Below are 15,632 nucleotides of genomic sequence, written 5' to 3' on the forward strand. Positions count from 1 at the left end.
ATGAAAAAATGATAGTGCTACATAATCAATTTTTAGAAAGCCACTTCTATACTCATTTATATTTATACTAAGTCTTTACTCAGAGCTTAGAGCTTTTTTCCTAGGGAAGAATACTAATTTATCACTATTCTAAAAATTTGCATTATTATTGCTTTATTATTCTTCCACCTTTTTTCCTAGGTCCTTTTTTAGCAGATACATTGTTTAATTAGAAGGAATTGGAAAGAAACAAATACTTAGTCAAACTGTAGTACTATACTCCTCCAATAACTTTTCAAGTTATTTTGATATTTTTAGGCCTAGAGAATTGTACTCTTTCACTAAATTGTGCAGTAAAGGGCAGAGAGATTCAAGATTTGAAAGGGAAGAGGCAGAGAAAGACCAGTTATAAAAAGAATTTGGATATTGGGGTTATTACTTTAATGGGTGGCTAGCAGATAAAGAGAAAACAGAAAATAGTTTATCCCTTCAAAATATCTTCAAAGTGATCATAAAATACATACAATATTGTTTTATTTATAGAGTGCCACACAGTTACATGTAGGTTTACCTGTACAATGAATACAGTCATGTAGAGGATATAATTCCATGGAAAAATGCTGTGTTGAAATTAAATTCTTCAAGTGTTTTATTTCTTGCACTATTTAAAAAAATTACTGAGGATTCCAATTTATTGGCTATTTTCTATTTTTGCCTTCACTTTTGTCTTATGTAGACAACTATATTCTAAGTTCTCACAGATTTTTAGTTAATTCTTCAATTTCTGCTTTTAAAACTCTTGAGTAAGTCATCGTCATATAATTGTTTGATCCCATGAACATGACATTTTCTTCCTCATCGATGTCTGCAAACACAAAATATGGTTCCTTTTTTTTTAAATCACAGTATGTGCCAATACATGTTTATTGTTCAGACCTAATTGAACTTATTTTTGTGGGGCTTCAGTCTATGTTATTAAAGAATATTATTACCAATTAGTGTTATCTTCTTTCCCTTTTGAGGTCATTGAGAAAATTTGAGTAAACCCTGTGTGAGTCTGATGTGACAGTACTGTATACCATACCACAGTGGAGCTTTCTGTTGCCCTGAAGTAAATGGAGAGCCTTGATGAACTTATAGAAAGGAGAAACATTCCTTTTCTTAATATTAGACAAATAACTCCATAGAGTGAAATACATATGGAAATAGAGTATAAAGAGGCAAAACTTGAAGCAGAAAACCCAAAGTGGGGCCTTTTGTAATGGGAGCTTACGGAACTAGAGGACTGTAATAAAGGTGACACTTTTCATGCAAATGTGGCTGCAAGTTTCTAACAAAAAGAGACTGCTAAAAAGGGAAGCACTTTGCCTTTATGGGGATTAGGAAACCTGTCATGAAGCTACTTTTTCTTAGTAAAATCACTCTTTATATTTAATTACACAGTTGACAGGGTGGTTTTGAGGATGTGAATACTGATGTACCCCTTCAAACTTCAATTTTGTTCCAGGATTCTATTCTCCCCTGTAGATTTCTTGGGATGATATTCTAGTTGGAAGGATACAGACCTGGATATTGTATGAGGGGTATAAACTTTCAGTTAACAATGGTGACTTTCTGTTATCTATTCAATGTCTCACCTATTGAATAGCACTAATGCTATCTGGAGAAGGGACCTCAGTTTACACAATGAGGTAGATTGGGCTAAAGGCAGTTTCATTCTACTGAGCAGTTTAAAAATGGCCCTGGGATACAGACGACCAATACTGTAACGGGTATAGTTATAGCTTCTCAGAAAGCCATTACTCACTCTTAAAATGGGCATTATGAAGTCAGATTCTTTCCATTGCATATGATAAAGGAAACCTGTGTGCTATAGAATGAATGTCTGTGTCCTCTCAAATTTGTATGTTCAAATCCAAATCCTCAAAGTGATGATATTAGGAAGCAAAGCCTTTGGGAGGTGATTGGGTCATGAGGGTGGAGCCCTCATGAATGGGATTAGTGCCCTCATATAGGAAGCTCCAGGGACTTGTCTCACTTCTTTTCACCGTGTGAAGAAATAGTAAAAAGGAACTCTATATGAACCAGAAGGGAGGCCCTTTCTAGACACTGAGTTGACTGATGCGTTTATCTTGGGCTTCAAGAGAAAGCCTTCAGAACTAAGAAATAAATGTTTGCTGTTTAAGTCACCAAGCCTATGCGTATTCTGTTACAGAAGCCCAAATAAACCAAGATGGTGTAGTACTGATTCTGTGGGCAGCCTTTTTATGCACAAGAAAATGAGTGTTCTAATCTATGAAAGGCAGATAAATGATAAGTGAAGCACCTCTCTTCTTAATGATCTGATGGAGCCACTGCTGAAACAACTCATCCTACAGGGTAGATCCTACATCTTTAGGCTAATGTGCCTTTATTTATCTGGGTCTTAGAATAGGCTTTCTTTTGAATACAATCAAAACATCCTAACTGTATTATAACTTTAACTGAAACTTTGCTTATCTAAGTCCCTGTTTAGGTCTTATGGCCCAAAGTTATGCTTTTGTACAGAAAAAGAATGCATGATAAGCCATTGTCAACAACCTGGCAATTGGGATCATCAATCCAAACATTAAATCTCTCCTGAATTGATCATAAAATAAAACCGATTTAACAAGTGTACAAGAAGTAGCACTTAAAAATAAAATTTACACATGTGAGTGTATGGCATATAATCTGTAAATATGCACCTGGTATCTGGGGACTTAATATAGTTTTAACAGAATTAAGGCCTCCTTAAAAGTGTCTTATTTTAAAACTACTAGAAATTGTGAAAGAAAAAATTGCCAAGTTCAAGACCTGAGCATTTTAAATTAGTCCTCCAATCAAAACTCAGTGTCTGTCCAAATCTGCCATATAAGTCTGTTCCAGCAGCCTTAGTAATTTTCTTAGTAAATGGCATTGTTAATGTATTTTGAAGTAATTTATTTAGCCCCGATTGTGTAACATTTTTTATAGCTAAAATATAGTAATGTGAAACAACACATTATCCATTTCATGCTGGGTAAAGTATTGAAAAGAAAACCATACAATCTATCTCACACATAATTTTATCCATCAGTCCTTTTTGGAAAGCAACAATGGGAAATGCATGCCCTGAATCTCTGTTTACAGAAACTTTTTTTTGCAGTGTAGTTTTCAATATCACAGAATTTACACTGTAAAAAAACCTGTTTCTTGGTGTTAGATTTCAGCTTCGTGTGGTTCCACATTCACCTATCTTCACTCTTTATCAGTCATCTTCAAAATGATAGTCATGGGTAGCATGTTTCCTAAGATATTTTCCTACATTTCTTAATGTATTTGACTATTCATAATTCTGGGAACAATTTTGATTATTTCTGAAAGCTCAAACTATTTCTAATTATCTCACTCACATTTGATGGTCAGCATGACCAGTGGTCATAAAAAGTACTTTCTGAATCATTCAGTAGTGTTCAGCTGCATTTGAGAAATCCTCCTAATGGCAGTGGCATACATGAAAAAGGAGGAAGCTGGATTCGATTTTGACATTGTAACTTCTCTAAATCCAACAGGACAGTCATTCCTGGTCTTTCTGTCAATTCTGAACAAATTTGTTTGGCGCCAAAATCAGTACTGCTTTTCTAATCAAGAAGCAATTGGAACATTCCGTCTTGCAGAGAGACACATCATTGACAATGAAAACACTAGCTTAGAAGGAAATGAATCAACTTTAGGAATGAAGGAACTCAATTGGATTTGCCTCAAGCCATTAAGCTTTTATGAAAGTCAGTCACTAGATTTTAGAACATTAAGCCACCCTGAATTTATACATGTAAGAAAGAGCATTAAATTACTATATTCAAATGCTATTTGTTTATAAATGGCATATAGTTAGAATTACTTGGCAATCTTGCCAAACACTATACTAAATAAATTTTATTTTCTACAAAAATATGATGCAGGATTTCTCTCAGGCAATTTGTCTGGCTTGCAGCAGGAGACGCCCTGTCTACTTGGCCTGCCAGGATGCATATAGCTTGCACTCCAGCCTGCGGCTCCTGCAGCCACTGTGACTGCTAACCCAGCACCTGGCAGGAGGGTGTGTGGGAGCAAGCAAGTGCAGGGTCTGGCTGGCTGTTCCAAATGCATGCACAAGGGTGGCTCTGTGCAGGGCTTGTGACTTGACTAGGTGTGCCTCACTGAGGGGAACATGGTGGTGCCCAGGCAGAGATGCCTATGACCCCAAAGCCCCAGAAAGGGTGTTACAACATGCTAGTTAACTTTTTAGTCTTGCCTCTGCAGCCCAACAGACAGCTGCATGTTAACAGCTTGGTTCAGCCCCTGGCCCCACTCTGGCCTATAGCTCTGGGACTGGCTCAAGTCTGCCATTGCTTCCTGTAGTGTGGGGCGGCTGCCCTCCACTGGCAGATGGCAGAGAGCAACAGTATTATAGCTTTCTGAGTACCTGTGTTTGGTAGGTCCTGAATTTTTGTCCTGCATTCAAGAAGAATGAGGTCATGCTGACAACTGAAGGGTGATGAGGGTGGAGAATTTTATTGAGCAATGAAACAGCTCTCAGTGGAGAGGGGACAGAAAGGTGGTCTCCCATCTGAAGATGAGTCATCTCCCCGCCGTGTGTCTGAGTCTGGGGTTTTTATAGGCACAGGATCGGGCAGGGGCAAGCCGTTGGTAGTACAGGAAAAGGCAACATTTGACGGGTTAAAAATTATTATTCAGAAAGAATCAATATTGGAAAGGGCAGGCAAACAAGAACAGAAGTTCTCACTCTGGGTCATGGCTTTCATCCAGAATCAGCAGGCTGTTTTTGGCTTGAAGGAGGGGTTTCACCAGGTATGCGCTCCTATCTGCGTGGGCATTTGTATGGCTCCTGTCACTATCAAATATAGATAATATCTACTTTACATGACCTTTCACATATGTTCACACGTATCTCAGTCTGGAGATGAATATCAATGATACTAAACATTTTCACATTGTGATTTAGATCGATATTTCCGATTAATAAAATTATTTTTTGTCTTTTTTGAAAAGCTGCACTTTCAGTTCACTCTTTTCGAACAAAAAACAAAATTATCTAGGTATTAGGGATAGTTTAGCTTAATAATAAAATAGATTTATTTATTTTTACCAAAGGAGCATATTAATTTTGAAGATCAGATTGACTCATATAAATAGTGGAATAAACAATTTATTTTAAATTTGTTTTGCCTTCAACAATTATATATGCAAAAGGGTTTTCCTTGAAAAGAATGAAGAACTGAGAGGAAACATGTGAAATTATAAATACATATTATCCTCAATATGGAATATCAGAAAAAACATCGATTACGCCTACAATGCCAATATAAGCCAAGGAAACTGGTAATCATACCACTGTATTCTTGAAAATAAGCTTTGAAATTGACCAGTGGTTGAGTGCATTGATTGGCTGTATGTGTGAACACACACAGGTTTGTGTGCGCATGTGTGTTTTAACTGATTACAAGAGATTTCAGATAAATAATGTGGTACTTTGTGTATTATAACAGCTGTCAACAAATTATTACTCAACCCTCAGTGACAAAGGCCCCAACTGTAATATGGTGAGCAAGGTGCTGAACTGCTATAAAAGATATCCCAGAAAAAGAAAGTATTTTATCTTCCAATGTCTAGATTTAATTTGTTGATTGGCACTCATCTCATACTCAGCTAACTAGCCGCTAGCTGGTGGCCTCTTTTTTTAAATCGTGAAACATTATATTGTGAAAAAGTAATCTTATAAAAGAAGATGTAAATATAGTTATAAGAATAATCCTTTAAATATTTTTTTCTAAATATAATAATAAGTATTTAGGTCATGTTCATTGTATGCTACTAGATATTTAAAAGTTGATGGATATGCTCCTCATGTCACTGAATGATTACTTTCAAAGGTAAAAATACACTTTAAAAATAAATATAGAATATTAATTTTCTAGTCTGGCACGTAAGGAGCTTGGCAGTAATTACTTAGTTCTAACAACAAGTAAAAAGCTGAACAAACAGAAAAATCAACAATTCTTCTTAGAACCATCAGAGAAGTGAGCTCACAGGGCAAACCACTGCCCTTAAAATTGGAAAGGCAAACAGGCACATACCGCAAAACACAACTTAGAGCAGAAACACCTGAGCAGAAACCAGTACCAAGGAGGAAAACCTAAGCAAAATAGATAAATGGGGAGGGGAAAATAACCATTTTGAAATACATCTAAGCATTCTGCTCTTCTTAACAAGGCCTGCCTTCAAGAAAAACTACTTCACTCGGGCCTAATCTAATGGGATTTTATGAGATTCTAACTGACCTAGGGAAAGGAGAGCACTTAAGTCTTGCTGATTTTAGCCTTCAACGTGGAAGAAGGAAAATGCATAACCCCGTCACACTCTAGCTATGCTGAACCACCCAAGGGGAGGAGGGGGAATGAAAATCACTTGGAATCTTTATAGTCCAGGAACAAAGGCTCACTAAAACACTGAGACCTAATTATGGGACTAAAGAATGCTTTCCCTCTCCCCACAACTTACCACATTACCAAAGGCCTATTTACCCCAGGTCCTTTCATCAAGTATATGATGTCTAGCTATAAGAAAGAAAATTACAAGATTCACTAAAAGATAAAAAGCACAGGTTGAAGAAACTCAGCAAACATCAGAACTAGACCCAGATACGGCAAAAATGTTGGAATTATGAGATCAGTAATTATAAATATATATGACATTAATTTGTTAGGGATTTAATGGAAAAAGTAGGCAATGTGCAAGAACAGATGAGTAATATAAGCAGCAAGAAGGAAATTCTAAGAAAGAATAAAAAAGAAATGCTAGAAATCAAAAACACTGTAATAGAAATAAAGGATGTCTTTGATAGGTTTATTAGTAGAGTAGACATGACTGAGGAAAAAAAAAATCTTTGAGCTTTTCAATAGAAAGTCCAATTTAGAACGGGTTTATCAGGATGTAACCTGAGAAACATCTGTATTAAAAAAATATGCATTCTAGGAAAAAAAAAAACAGATGTTAAATGTAAAGCTAGTGCATATACCTATTTGGTGAGTTTGCAGAACAGCAAAGTTGTTAATGTCATTGGAAGAAGGGAACTGAAGAAAATGATAGTGAAGGGAGGGTATATAGCACTTGTAGACCCTCATGAGTCAATTTAAGAACTCAGCTTTTACTCTCAGTGAAATGTGGAGCCTTTGGGAGCTTGAAAAAGAGAAGTGGTCAAGCTTCCCCATGGTTCCAGTATCAGAATCAACATTTAAGAAACAAAATTGGAACCAATAAGGCCAATTATTGCAATAATCCTGGTGCAGTAAATTGGTGTTTTAAATCATGTGTTAGTTGTGGTGGTAGTATGAAGTAATTTGAATCCAGATATATTTTGTAGATAAAGCTGAGTTATTGGATGTTGAGTGTCATATGAAGAGAAAAAGTAAAAGATGACTCCAAGAAATTTTGGCTAAGGAACTGTGAAATACTTTTGTCAGTTCCAGGAATAGAAAAATTGTAAAAGTAACATGATTCTTGGTGGGAATCAGTTCAACTACAAGTGCTAATTTTGTGAAACCTATTAGATATCCAAGTAGCTATGTTAAATAGGTGTGTGATATATGTCTACAGTTTCAGATAGAGGTCTTGTCTGAAGATGAGATCACTAAAAGTATAGATTAGAAACAAAAGAATATGAAAAGTCAGGGGATTGAATCCTGATTCACTCAAATATTTACAAGTTTGGAAAACAAGAAATCAGCAAATGATGCTAGACTGGATCATGAGTTAAGTAGTTATAAACCAAGAGAGTGATGTCTCAGAACCCAAATAAAGAAAGTATTCCAAGAAGAAATGAATAATCAAGTGTATGAAATGCTGCTAACTGCCAAAAATAAGAAGTGAATGAGAACTAGAAATTATCCATAGAGTTAAATAAAAAAGAGACTATTGGTTACTTAGGGTGTTTTCAGCACAGTGATCACAATGAAAGCTTCTTTGGAGCATCTTTAAAGAAAAGGGCAGGAAAGAAATTGGAAGCAACTACTTTGGAAATTTATGCTTCAAAATAAAGCAGAAATATAGTTTAGTAGGTGAAGGTAGTTATTGGATTGAAGGGGCATTTTGAAAATGTGAGATATGATGACATGTTTATATTGATGAAAATTAGTAAAGAGGGAAATATTGATGATGCTGGGGATGATAATATAGAATTAAAAGGAGTGGATGAGTTCTGGTGTAAAATTGAAGGAGTCAGTCTTACATCAAAGCATAAAAATTTGCAAAAACATAATATGAAGCTGAAAAGCAGAATATGTGGGAATCGAAAGATGTGTTGGGAGGGATAAGCAGAACTCCTTTTTCGGTTTTCTACTATTTTTTTCAATAAAACAAGGATCAAGCTTATCAGGAAGGAATGAAGAGGAGAGAAAACATTTTGGGAATTTGAGGTAATTTAAACTACTAGACTACCTTGGCTTCTGTCCTATGCAGTTTATCTCTGAATACACAGATAATAAACTATTTTCCAGTTTCTAAAATGTCTATAATAATCTTTTCAGCAAGACAAAAATGTGTGGGTTTTCGTTTCCCAGATTATTAATAATGTTTATAACTTGCTAATTTAATTTTTGAGGTTGGATAAATATAGTTCAAGACTTTGTTTCTCCTAATAGCATTTAAACACTCTTAAAGAGATTGATTAGAGATACTGGTGCTAGTACTTTAGGAACCAATTTTCCACCTTTTTTAAAATTTTGTATTTTCGGCCTGGCGCGGTGGCTCACACCTGGTAATCCCAGCACTTTGGGAGGCCGAGGCGGGCAGATCACGAGGTCAGGAGATCAAGATCATCCTGGCTAACATGGTGAAACCCTGTCTCTACTAAAAATGCAAAAAATTAGCCAGGCGTAGTGGTGGGCGCCTGTAGTTCCAGCTACTCAGGAGGCTGAGGCAGGAGAATGGCGTGAACCCGGGAGGTGGAGCTTGCAGTGAGTCAAGATCGTGCCACTGCACTCCAGCCTAGATAACCCAGCAAAACCCAGTCTCTAAAAATAAATATGTAACTAAAAAAATTTAAAAAATAAAAATAAATAAATTTAAACAAAATATTTATCACAAATCTTGGTCACTTTGTCACTCAAAACTGTTTTTGTTTTTTTTTTTTTTTTTTGATTGTTTTGTTTTAGGTCATTGTTGCTATTCACCTGGATCAAAGCCAAAAAAACAAAACAATGGGCTAAATGACAAGCAGAGCTGAAGTCAGACTGTCTGAGTTCTGTTGTCATCTTAGAGGATACAGATGACTTTAATAATATTTAATTCCTTTGCCAGGCCTAGCCAGCATTTGGAAAATATGATGGGTATACTGTGTTATTTAAATTTAATTTCAGCTGGCAGCTCTGCTGTGCCATCTTATTAACTAGAGAACTACTTAGCAATATAAATCTCAGTAATGTCACTGATAGACACACCCACTTCCTTTACTTCACTGCTTGATGGGCAAGGAGCAATAGTTAGTGAGAATCATATGTATGATTAATAAACTAGGAAGAGCTTAAAATAGCTACTGCTCTATACCACATGGGCTCCCATACATTAAGTAAAAAGGCAAAAGAAATGCCCTGATGAGAGAGGTCACATTTTTTAAAACAACTGGAGGAAGTGATAAAGTCCTATTATGTATGAATCTCCAGGAAATCCATTCTGTGTCAGAAGAGAAGAAGGCTTACTAACTTGAGACTGTTAGAAATGCGCAGTCAGAATTTTCTTAATGAGCCATGGAAGGAAGGTCAGAATATAACTACAAAGGAAAAAATGTGATTAAAAAAACAGGCAGAAAGAAAAGAAGAGTCAACAATTCCTCTTGATTCAACTTAGTATCTTGATTTTATTCTCTCTTGTCACTAAGAGTAATCAGTTCACTGAACTCTCATCTTTTACTCTGTCTCCTATAGGCTTGGCTTAACATACAATGAGGAAGCAGCCCAGACACAGCTTATATGGCTGGGCCCCAAACCACATGAAACCACCACCACCACAGCCCTTGCTTTTGTGTTTTATGAACCTTTATACATATACACACACATATATCACATATAAATGATATATATCATATATATGGCATATGTGTGTATATATTCTTTTTTCTTCTCCATCTTCAGTTCAAGAAAAACCTGTCTTCCTCTCATCAAAGCAATGCATCAATATGAAAGAACAGAATTGCAACTTGAACAAATTGCAACAATCAGATAAATAGTGAAAAACTAAATATTAGAAGAGAAAAGGGAAAGTGTTGATATAGGAGTTAAGAAGAAATTAGTTAGGCAGATAATAAGGGTATGAGATACCTCAATAAGGCTTTTCTTTTTAATAAAAAGCAACCGGCAAAACATTTCTTATCTAACAGAAAGCGTCTTGAAAAATCAGACCTGCAAGCATCGATATGCAAATACCAGCGGCTGAAAGCCAGGTCCACCCAATATGGAATCTCCCACACTCTTTTCCTCATCCCCAAGTGTGCCAGGTGTCATGGCAGCCTCCAGATAAAACCACATGTACAAGTATCATGGCCACCACCAGGTGGAGGCTGCATTTTCATAATAAAAGACTATGGTGGGAGGGGCAGTCTTTTCACAGGCTATGTGAATGGCACACCTGGTCAAACCAATCCCCTGGGCCCTATGTAAGTCGATCATCGCCTCCTCAAGTCTGTACAAACGGATTGTATTTCCCGTAGTTCAGAGACCCTCTTTGATCGCTTTCTCAAATGAGGAAGCTTTTTTTCTCTTCTTTTTCCATTAAACTTTCTGCTCCTGAACCCACTCCTCATGTGTGTCCCTGTCCTGAAATCTTTCTCTACTGAAACCGAGAGCCAGGGTATATACCCCAGTAAATGGAGCCATTTCAGTGTTAGTTATATAGATACAACATCAAGTAAAATTGTATTTTATAATTATGATATTTTTAAAAGAGAAAATTATAATTTAACTTTAGTATTGTAGGGATCACATATTTTCATTAAAATTTCCATGTACTTTGGAAAGAACTGAGCTATTACACTAGATAGAAAACAGTAAAACATGTACTTTTTAAAAAGTATACGAGAAAGAAAGTCTTGAGGTTAAGCTGAAAATTTTTCTAGAACTATGAAGAATTAGAAGCAATTATAAGTTAAATAGGCCACAAAAGGTGTGAGTTTTCAAACTACATGAACAATAAGATTCAATTTAAAGTAACTTGGCTTTGTTCTTCTGCTACCTAGTTTTTGAGAACACAAAGAAATCTTAATTTTTATGTAATTTCCAAATTTAAAAATAAATTGCTAAAAGTTGCTTACGAAACTTTAAAAATCACTTTTTTGGCAGCATATGTTTAAGGAACTTACTATGTGATTAAGCCTTTCAGAATATGCTTTATTTCAACAACACTCTAGGAAACTGTGGCCATTTGTCCAAAAAGACACAATAATAAGAATAGTTTACTTAAGAATATAATTCAAGCACCTCAGCATTCCTAAGTATAAATATCTACTTTTCTGCTTAGAAAATATTAGTAAAATATTATTTTAAAAAAAGCAAAATCTTTTTAGACTTGTTTAAATAACTATTGTTTACCCAATACTTAACCAGTTCTGTTAAATATCTGATTTAGTTAAATTGGACTACTCTTGTCCTTCAGGTTATATATTGATACATGTGAGAATTTAATCTGTGTTACTGTCTTATTCTGTTAGATAAGACAATTTTTTATAGTTTAAAATGACCCCTTTTTATGATTTCTCACTTTGCAATCTCAGTCATTATCAACTCTTTTTATCTTTTTTTCTACATTTAATTGGAAATAGCAAAGTAATCATATTTCTACTTCTCAAATTCTTCAAATTATATTTTTATGTTTAAAGGAAAAACAAAAATGAAAGATAATCTAAAACAAAATATTTTAAAACATAGACACATCAGTCAGTATTTCCCTTTTCTTCTCTCCTCCTGAATATCCTGAAAATACAGCAAGGAGAAATAAAACAAATCAAACTTATTTTTAATTCTAGAAAACAAACAATCTTCAGATTGCACACCTTTGTTTGATAAACCAAAACATTATGCTAAAAGGGCACACCAAAAACCAGGGAAAAAATGAGAACATTCAAGAATGAATGTCAGGTGATAAAAATTTTCCTAAGGAAATCAAGGCAAGATGAATGGCATGAACACTGAATAATAAATTGTAGAATGTATGAAAGGACAAAATTACAAAAAAAATAGTTTAAAGATTTTGATTGACTTTATTGCAATTCTAAAACCAGGCAACAATTCATTCTATAAAATAGAAAGTATTCAGATGAGCTGAGCAGAGGGGGTGGGCATTATAGAGAGAGAAGAGCTGAAGAAAGCTGAGACAGAGAACACAAAGTATATTAGTCATTTCAAAGTTATTTTTCTTGTAAGGCAAGGAGAGGGAGACAGAATAATAGAAAAATAACTGATAGATTAACATCAGATTACCTCAGGCTATTTCTTCTGTGTAAGAATTAAGGCAGAGGAAATGTCATTGTCATGTCCTTTGAAGATATTAAACTGACTTGATGGGAAATTGACTATTATCTCTTTCTTCTGATTTCTCCAAGATCAGACAGCAAGGTACCTTGAGTTTGGTGACACGGAACTTTAGCATGAGTGACTCCATTTTTATTTTTAGTTTCATTTACTGAGGCCTAGTGCAGAAACTTAGTCCAAAACAATGACCTCTTATAATTTTTATTTAACAATTAATAGAATGAAATATTTAAATATAAGGGAATTAGTAGTGGATAATGGGATGTAAGCATGCTACTAGTTCAACTGGCACAAAATTGGAGGTAAAGTGACAGGTGGCGGGAAATATATCTGAGTAGATTTCTTGATTGCATTGTAATAGTTGAGTGCCAAAGCATAACATTAAGCTAGAGCAAAAGAAGTAGTAGAATAATTAGCATTTTTTAGCAGACCAACATTTATCACAAAAATATAATATTATTGGCAAATATGGTATGTTAGACAAAAGAGAAGGGAATTAGAGAAAAGGAAATGTGCTAATTTTGCCACTGATTTAAAGAGAAAATTTTAAAACTATATGAGACTAAGAACTCTTACAGTTATTAGAGTAATCATTACGACAAAACGGGTACCCTTCCAAATATCTGAACAACACATATGCAAACAGCAAGGAAACCAGACTTTTAAAAAACTATAAAAAAGATTTTTTAAAATGACAGAACTTAAAGCAAATATATGACACCTAGGGGGATTTCAAGTCCTATTAAAAATGATTTTAATGTTAAATCACAAACAAAATCCAACTGTAATTGCATTTAAGAATAAATCTAATTCAAAGAAATATTAAAAGTGTGATATTAAAGAAAAAAGCAAAATTTATACAATAATATTCTACCAAAGTAGAAATCAATACCAAGGCATCGAATAAGTAAAGATGGGCACCTCAAAATGCTAAAGGGTTTAATTCATAAAATGAAGTTATAAGAGTTGTGAATATTTATACACAAATTAGCCTAGCAACAACAATCATAAAATACAAATTGTACGAGATGCTAGGAGTAATACATAGGATGTATTATAGAGACAGATTTATCTTTCTCAAGCCATGACTAATACAATGATAAAATAAACAAACCCTAATATGTAAGACATAAACGAGATCATTAATAAAGATAATTGATGTTTACATAAACCATCAAATCTACTTACTTGTATCCACTATACTTCTGGATCAAGTACAGATTTGTCATCATAAAGTGCACAAATTTTGTATCCTATGTATTTTTTTACCTAACTATTTGAATGTTTTTCTTTTGTTTTTTATTACTTTTTCTTTTTCAACATTTTATTTTTGAATCCAACTCCTACTTTAAATTCTTCCACCCCAATGTACACCTAATTAAGTTATATCAAGGTTTTGGCTGTAACTTCTCAGTGATCATCCCACAGTATAATTATGCAGGGTGATGCAAGGATAATTTTGCCAATGTGTAATTCTTTTATGACCTCTTTCATAACCTTTGAGACTGCCTTATTTCTAACTACATTAGGTTCAGATTTCTCAACATGCCTTACGTGTTTCTCCAAAATTTATGATGAAACCTCATTTCTAGCTTCATCCTATAATACTCTGTCATATTTACTCTATTCACTTCTAATCTTTTGTTGCTTTCTGAATGTTTCACTCAGTTTCTGGGCTTTTTGCTTCCTCTTATGTTTCCCATTTACTATGAATTTTCTTTTCTTCTTTTCCATAGCTAATCCACCCAGTACTGTGCATTTATTGATACTCGGCAAAACTAGAATGTTTTGAGAACAACATATTATATATTCTTCAAATTTGTATAGTAAGTGTAATAAGACACAATCCATTTATGTTAGTAAAGAATGGAGATAATAATATCTTAGGAGAGTAAAACTCTTTCTGTCTTTCTTCCATCCCACATCTCACTCCTCCACACTGTTACTCTCATCCAACTCTATGGGTTGCACTCAGAGTTTCTTAGTATTTTTTTTTTAGACTAAGGGAGATATTGTTTATACTCTAGGAGACAGAATCTTGTAGCTTAGACTAGGCTGGTGTTTATGTGGGAGTAATGGAGAAATGTACCTAATAGATTTGAGAGAAATTTAGGATTTCACATTGACATACATTAGTTGTGGATAAGATCTGGTAGTTCTTCAATCCTCACTTGTTCTACACCCATATTTCCATCATATTTCTAACACAACCTTTATTAAAGAGATGGTTATTACAAACCTCCATTTTACCTCCTTCCTAGTTTACAATTCATTTTAGCTTTCATTAAAATCACCAATGACTTTATTGTAAAATTCAATGGTTATTGACTTTAGTAATTTTGTTCACACTATCACTCTTGAAACACTTGCAGTGAATATGAATACCAATTTAAAAATTTTTATGTGCAATAATATGACTTTATTTACTTCCTATTAATGACAACTTTACTTAATGTATTTCTAGACCTCACTTCCCCATACCAGTGGGAAAACAGTAATAACCACTGTTACTACTTATAAAGTTCCCAACTCTCTTGAATTATGACATAGTTTTTGTGACCTTCTGCAATGACAAGATATTTGAGACATGGGGGAAAAGGTGCTCCAATTATTACTTGATAGCAATTCTTATGAGTTGCCTTTGTGATGGCCCTAGTTCTTGTCTAAAGGACTTTCCCAAGTCTGGTGTCTCTCGTATTTTCCTATCTCAGTTGTACTGCTATGTGTGTTACCATGTGGTGGGTTGCAATATGTACCTGGGATCTTATTACCTCTACTTGGATACCATAAAAGGCAATTTGGAAATCCCTGCCCAATTATTTCTACTCTCTGGTCCCTTTCTTTCTTTTGCAACATATGAAAAGACCTTGAATATGAAGGTCAAATATTTCTCCCTTTATGCCTTCTTTAGAAATTATTTTCTATGCCCACAGATTCCTACTTTCACCTCCTTTGTAACCCATCCCTTATTCTGCATTCCACCCCACTTCAGAAAAAAAAAAAAAAAAGTACTTTGGCTTTTGAAGGACAAAAGGCAAAATGACATGCTATATACTGTTTATTTTAATCTGCTTC

This window comes from Symphalangus syndactylus, chromosome 21 (genome assembly GCF_028878055.3).
Source record: "Symphalangus syndactylus isolate Jambi chromosome 21, NHGRI_mSymSyn1-v2.1_pri, whole genome shotgun sequence".
Lineage (NCBI taxonomy): Eukaryota > Metazoa > Chordata > Mammalia > Primates > Hylobatidae > Symphalangus > Symphalangus syndactylus.